This window comes from Cygnus olor, chromosome 2 (genome assembly GCF_009769625.2).
Source record: "Cygnus olor isolate bCygOlo1 chromosome 2, bCygOlo1.pri.v2, whole genome shotgun sequence".
NCBI classification, from domain to species: Eukaryota; Metazoa; Chordata; class Aves; order Anseriformes; family Anatidae; genus Cygnus; species Cygnus olor.
In genome coordinates, this window is record NC_049170.1 from 112937291 (window position 1) to 112944600 (window position 7310).

Here is a 7310-nt window from a genome sequence, read left to right on the forward strand (position 1 = left end):
ACCATCTTACTGTTGCAGCACGGCATTACAGCTTTGTTTCCATACGTTAGTTTGACTGAGTAGGTGACATCCAGCATAAAAAGGAGATCTCATTTCTTAACAGAGATTAGAACAATTTATTGCTGCCTCTGGGACTGTGAGCTCATCTTTTAGTTGGCCTTACTAATTAGCAGCATAAACTCTTGCCTCCCTTATGAGACTGGCTCACAACTGGATTTTGACAGAAGCTCTGAGGGTCACGTAAGGAATGTTCTGAGGGACAAGTCAGGCCAACAAATTGAATCAAAAGGACTGAAATACAGTGTGATTCCTAATGTGAAACTCTTAAAGTGAGATACACCTTGCTGTGAAATGCGTTTTGAAGCGATTGCTTTCATGCTCTTTATTTTACCATCTGTTTTAAAACAATATTTATTCTTAACACAAATATTTTATTTTTTTTCCCATAGACTGTTTGAACTTATGCTAGCAGGATCACAGTGTACAGAGCCAACCAACACCACTGCTGCAGCATCTCTGGCATTTCATGGTAACCATTTTCTGAGACAAGGCCACCTGACATTTTTTGAGCTGTCTAGAGGTGTGTTTTTTTTTTTTTTTGAGCTCCTATGCTTTGCTGTGAGAAGGATGACCACCCCAATTTCCAGACAGCATTTAATCCCAGAGTCACTCCCAGTGGAGACACTTCACCTGTTTCATTTGTTACAGAACGCAACATCATTAAAAATCAAGGGCTAATGCAAGTGTATAATAACAAAACTACTAGTAAATTCTTTCATTATCAGTCTGGGGCTATTCTTTAAGCCCTGGAGTCTCAGGTCATGAAATTTCCAGCTTTCACAGTTGTAACAGATGATTACATGAGGTTTAAAAAAATAAAAAAAAATAAAACTCATCTGACTTCAAAAAGAGACTGTTTTGATTCTGAGGCCTAGTGCACAAACGGTAATGTTTTGGATTTGGCACATAAGTTACTGTAAAAATTTCCTAATGTCATTACAAATCTGGTCTTCTCATCTTGTCTTCACTAAACAGACACAAGCTTTGCCTTGCCTTTTCTTGCCTTCTCCCTATTTAATCACAGAATCACAGAGTGGTTTGGGTTGGAAGGGAACTTAAAGATCATCCAGTTCCATCTCCCCTGCCATGGGCAACTTGTTCCAGTGCTGCTATAAGGTTTTCTCAGAGCCTTCTCTTCTCCAGGCTGAACAACCCCAGCTCCCTCAGCCTGTCTTCATAGAAGAGGTACTCCAGCCCTCTGATCATCCTTGTGACCTTCCTCTGGACTCACTAACGTGTCCATGTCCTTCTTGTGCTAGGGGCCCCAAGAACTAAATGCAGTACTCCAGGGGTGTGTGTGTTTGTGTGTGTTGGGGGGGGGGGCACCTACATGTCCTCAAGGTGCTCATTAACTCTGTCTTTCAACCCTAAACTCAAACTTGTGAGTCTGGGGCAGCTGAGAAATACCTGACCACCCATTGCAACATCTCAGTCAGGATAGATGGCAATAGGGAGGAAGAGGAAGGGAGCTTCATGTCATCAACCATAAGGCCAATATACCTGTGATTGAGCAGGTTTCTACAGCCCTGCTGCTGACATTAAGCAGTGACATGGGAAGCACAGCCATAATGCATAATTATATGATCAAGATAGTAATTTTGGCATCATCTTTCCTTTAGGTTCATATGTAGGCCTGCAGAAGAAAAATAGTTGATCTGCAGAAATGACATGCCTAGGTTATATGTCTCTTAGGCACCAAACTCACTAGTAAAGTTTGGTCTGTAAAAAAAGAAAAAAAAAAAAAAGGAAAACAAAATAAATATCCTCTTTGTCATTATTTTTGTCAATGGATTTTCAGTACCAAAGGTGCTCCAGGCAGACAGAAGGACCCACAAGAAAAAAAGTGTCTGTAATAAATTGGTTCTGTTGATGTTCTGAAGGAAAGGGTCTGGTAAGACCTACTGCCATCGTGGGAAGTGAAGCCTGACCTGGCTTGCTTTCAAGAAGGTACAAAGCAGACAAGAGAAAACCATCAGGTTTCAGCAAAAGCAAGCTGTATTACTTTTACTCAGTGCTGGTATTTTACAGTTTGATATTTACACAGAGCATTTGTAGCCTTATGTCAAATCAAACCATGTGGAAAATGCTGTCCCTGTAACAGCCGTGAGAGTAAGTCTCCCATTTTCAGATTTATCTGCAGAATAAACACTTCATGTTGGCTGTAGAAATGTTAACACTCATAAGAGAGAAAATAACAATGTTCAGAAAAGAAGTATGGGTGTCAGGCTGCCTCTCTTATCTTCCCTGTTAAAGTTTACCATTGAAACATGATGGTACCCAGAGCTGCTTAACTATCTATAATATATGCACATATATTATATACATATAGACACATATTTATATAATACATATATGTAATTTTAAATGTTAAAATTATATGTATGCATATAAAATTGTAATTATAAAATAATTTTAAACATTTCCTAGGACTGCAGGATTTAGTGTTTGAAAGCTGTTTTACCTATGGGGTGCTACAGGATTTCCTTCTGGGAGATGGAAAACCTATTGTCATTTAGGTTCTTCTGCCACATACTTTCTTGGACGTGGAAGGAGGAACTTTATTTGCATGGCTCTATAGGAGCTGTCAGGGAAGCAGCCTGGAGCAACACAGGTCATTTCTTGATTTGCCAAGAGCTCGTCCTATTCTCTGCCTGTCCTCAGCTTGCCTCCTCATTGACTCCGGCCATGCACAACCCCATGTCTAATTTTCTGCTGTTGTGTTAAACTCACAGGTGAGTTCAGATATGTGAAGTCCTGCTCTCTCTCTATCTTCTGCCCATGGAGACACTCTGAAGACACAGTACCTCTGCTCTTAGGCAAAGAAAACTTCAAATCATTAGGTAGTTGTATCCTCTGAGATGGTTCAGCCCCAAACTGTACAAGGCTATTTTTAATTTATTTTTTTTTCTACTTGGCAATCTCTTGGAAGCCCTTCCCAGGGCTGAGAGGTATGATTTGGATTTTCCATCCACTGACCGCAGAGCTGGAATTCAGTATCTAGATTTTCACTTCATGGTTGAATTATATATTTTCAGTTATCCCTGAAACTGTGACTGTTGACTAAAATTTCTGTTTGCAGGGATATAAAATGACAGCTTTTTAGGCTCCTTCCAGTACCTAAGACTCCAGTTAATCCACTTACATCTGCCAGAATATGAGCTTTCTTCCTTTACAAAAAGTTTACGCATACTTGTCACAAAAGCTACTGGCCCCTTAAACAGTGAAAATATGAAACAAATGGAATGGAATATAGGAAACAAACATTACTCAAGAAGTTCTCTCAGATATGCAGGTTTTAATGTTAAGTTCAAAATATTTAGCAAGAAGTTGGGAAAATGGATAAGAAGGGGCAAGACTTCAGGAAAAATTCAGGTTCATCATGAAATTAAGTTTATGGAGATTTTGTGTGTTTTATTACGGGAAATACCATCTTGAAAGAAAAACACAAATCAAAACAAACAAACAAAAAACAACAAGAAAAAGAAGGATATTAACCAGAAATTTGTATGCTTGGAGCTTCATTGTAAAAAACCTCAGCAGTTGCCATACGGTCTTCACTGAAGGGACAACTGTCTATGCAGGAAATATAGAGAAATGGAGACCATGTGGTGGAAAGTGCCACCAGATCTTGCAAAGCAAAGATCTCAATCAGCCAGAAAAGTTAAAGCACCCTCAAGTGACATTCTTTGGGGAAAAAAAAAAAAAAGTAAATAAATAAATAAGATAACAAAAGGTTTCACTAGATGAGAAAATGAAGTGTTCTACTTAGTTTTATAAAATGTTTGAGGATTCAACCTGTAGAAGAGGTAAAACATGGCATGGATATCCTGAAAGGAACATAGTTTTAAAGAGGAAAAAAGACCAAACTCCCACACAAATACAAGCAGATGAAGAAATTTTTCTAACTGGGGAGAGAATAAAATCATTTTGATTTGACCTTTTCCTCACCATTCAGACACAATAGCAATAGCTGCTATATATAAACTTTAGATGTTCTCCAGCTGCACTCATCCAAAGAGTATCTATTCTAACTCAGAAAGGCTAGTGGTACAAGGAGTTGGGGGATATTTTGTTTACACAGCGATAAATTAACCTAAGGAGTAGTACTCTAAGGATAGCCCCAGGAATGACTAGGATGTAGAGGGATCCAGATGAACTTTTTTGACCTCCTCTGTTAAAGCTCCTTCCATGGTATTTGCTGGGCTTTTTCAAAGTGAAGAGGTTGGAGGATTCAAAGCTTTTCTCATTTAATCTTTTATGCCCCAGCAATGTTTGCCTCCAGTAAATCTGAACTGTGCTGGGCAGCTGTGGAAGGAGGGTACAAAACAAAAAAGGCTTGTGTCTGAAACATTTGTGTTTGTGTGCATCCTAGCCTGCACAGCTGGTCTGACTCAGCTCTGAGAAGATGCTGTGCAGCTGTTTCTCTGGAGCTATACCTGTGGGCAAACAGAGTCCAACATCTATGTACGTCTTTCTGATCTCCAGAGTTCATTTTGTCCCTACTCTGTCATGTTTAATCATGAAGCATTCAGCTTTTTCTTACTGGATATTCATGTGCATATGTTCAGAACTTACAGCGCCAATCTACCATTGTTCCAGTTTTCCTATTGATGTTTTTCTTTCAAATCGGAGCCCAGGGACTTGCTACAAGCCCAAATCCAATCTTTCAGAATTGATTATTTCCTTGCTGGGTCACTGTTTACTGCAATTCTCTAAGACTGGGTTCAGCTGGTGCAAACTGACTTTGTCTTTTCTGTGAAGATAAAGCAAGATTTACCCTGAGTACTGTATGGCTCTGGCAAGTCAAGGCAAATAAGAAGCACCCCTTTAAGACTTCTCTGCTGCCACATGCAGAGAGTGGCCACAAGACCAAGGAGAGGCAGCAGCCCCTTGAAGAGGCTCAGGGAAGGATGCTCTGAAGAATAAGCTCCAGCTCTGATGAGCTCATCTTGCTGGGAAGGCAGGGAATAAAACCAAACCAACATGCATTCTCATCTGAAGATGGGATCATTAGGCAGCTAGGCACTGAGATACAATGCAAATGGAAGTAATTAAGGAATGGAACAAAATAGTGGAGATATCTGGAATTATCAAAGGAATTTCTGAGAAAAATGAATGTATCTCCAATGCCCTGAGATCTGCTGGTCCAAAGGAAAGCAACAATCCCCACAGAAGAAATGAGGCTAACCCTGAAGTAGAATAGGATAATGTTAAAATAATTCTAATGCTAGAAGGTTCCAAAACGTGTAAGGCAAGCAGTTTTTGAATGTTTCATGTGTGGAAACAAAAACTCATGGCAGCTGATCCTTGGAAGGAAGAGCAGGAGAACCCAATTCGGTCCATGGCAGTAGGAGACAACCCTAACCCCTCTTCAGGCTGAAATCCATATGTCTCAGAAATAACTGGAAACAAATGACGCATTGGGATCCCAGTGGAGCATGCAGCAATCTCAAATGGCAACCAACCTCCCACAGTTTTACCCACTGATCTTGTCCTTTCCCAGGAGTAAATCCAGTTGCTCATTTTTGTGCAGCTCACTTTCACATACACACTCACATACACAGAGTAGACTAATATAAACTCTTATACATATTGTGAGTTCCTGAGCATTTTATGAAGATTCATATCAAAAAAGAAGTGTAAATGAAACATCAGAGAAAGGCCTTTGCTGTGGTGAGTGGAGAAGAGTGGCTGGGACCTCTGTTTGCCAGGCCTGAATGTCGAGCCCTAGAGAAAGCCTCTGCCTCTGCCTGTCTCACACTGCAAGGTGAGAGACAAATAATGTAAGTTCCTTTTGCCTTTCAAAAGAACCTTGCGACTGCTTTTTTTGCTAGATTATTCCACAGTCTTTGTACTTGTAAGGATTGCTTTTCTAATGAGGTAAGAGAGGTCAAAAGAAATTAATAGCTAAGATAAAAGCTATCAGGCTGATATAAATTAAGCAGCTTATAACATTTGCAATGCACCACAATCTGCAACAGATAAGGGACTCTAAAGCCAAAGGAAGGTTCAAAAGGAAGCTGATATTGGGACTATCTATGCTCTCAGTTCTCTTTTTAAGAAGACAACTGGGCCACAGCTGCAGTTTTCTGCTGAAGCCTGTGTCCCCACTGAAGCTCATAGTGAGGACATCACTCACCTGGTACGGTGCAGTTACTCCTGTTCAGTGGCCCCAGTGTGATCCCACAAGCCTACGTGCATGTCCTCGTATGACAGGGACGGTTATCCTGTGACACCACAGCATTAGTGAGAACTACACTGCAAAGCTCTCCCTTGCCTGCACTGCTGTTCTCCTGTCCCTCCCAGGACCCTGTTGTGTCTTAACCTTGGAGCTACATTGTTAGTTGTCTGCCTGTCTAACTCTCTGGACACCTAGGCGCCTCTTTGGAGATAGTCCCAAAATGTCGAAGTGGCTCCTGCCTGTTTGTGACCCCAAAATAATGACTAGTTCTGCCTAAATTCCCTTGGGAGCCCGTTTCAGTAAGGTGCAGTAAGATATATGCCACACACACAGCCACGTGCACACTTCGGCCCCTTGGGAGATATCCCTGAAGCTACCTCTAAAGCAGCTGAAGGCAAGAGCCAAATCTCTGAAAGTGGTAAGTGTCAGGTGTGAGTCTTCTCTCAGCTCTTCCTGCTGATTAGGTGTTCCCCCAGGTGATGGGTTTTCATATTAATCATTGTAAGGATCCTAACTCTCCGCATGAGTGTCATACATGTTTTAGGAGCTAAACTTTGCATTCCAAGTAAGGACCCAGACAATGGAAAACATTGTCACTACAGGACCTGATGTTGATGCTGCAGTTCCTCATTCTTGGTCTCACAACCCATGCAATAGTAAAAGGGCTCATAATTGCCTGCGTCATTGCTATCGCTTGTATAAAGCCTTAGCTCTCCATTATTCCACATGAGTTTTAAACCCATGTAGCACAATTGGTGGTGTATGTACACCAGCATAACTTTTGCTCTAGTTGGTTTATCTTATTTCCATAAAGACATTATATCTTTTGCAATCACATCTCTTTACTGACAGATTTTTTTTCTACAGTAAGTCATTCATTCTCAGCTGCACACACTTCCAGGCTCCTGTTATGCATATTCTATTTTCTGGATTTTTTTTTCCCTCATGTTTTGGTTGTGATCTTTAGGACTGCTGAATGTTTTCAGTGACCAAATGATATCTTTTTTCTTTTTTTTTTTTTTTAACAGATAATTTATTTGCAACAGTAGTGTGAGATACAGTAGAGTAC

The 7310-nt window shown here is 40.6% G+C and overlaps 1 long non-coding RNA gene across 1 annotated transcript; it reads right to left on the reverse strand.

The window, feature by feature from the left end:
- Positions 1–2489: 2489 nt before the first annotated feature.
- Positions 2490–6824, reverse strand: LOC121066565. Its single transcript, XR_005817840.1, has 3 exons — positions 6386–6824; positions 6200–6287; positions 2490–5820 (listed from the first exon to the last, which is right to left on the reverse strand). It is a non-coding gene; the product is annotated as an uncharacterized LOC121066565 (long non-coding RNA).
- Positions 6825–7310: the final 486 nt, after the last annotated feature.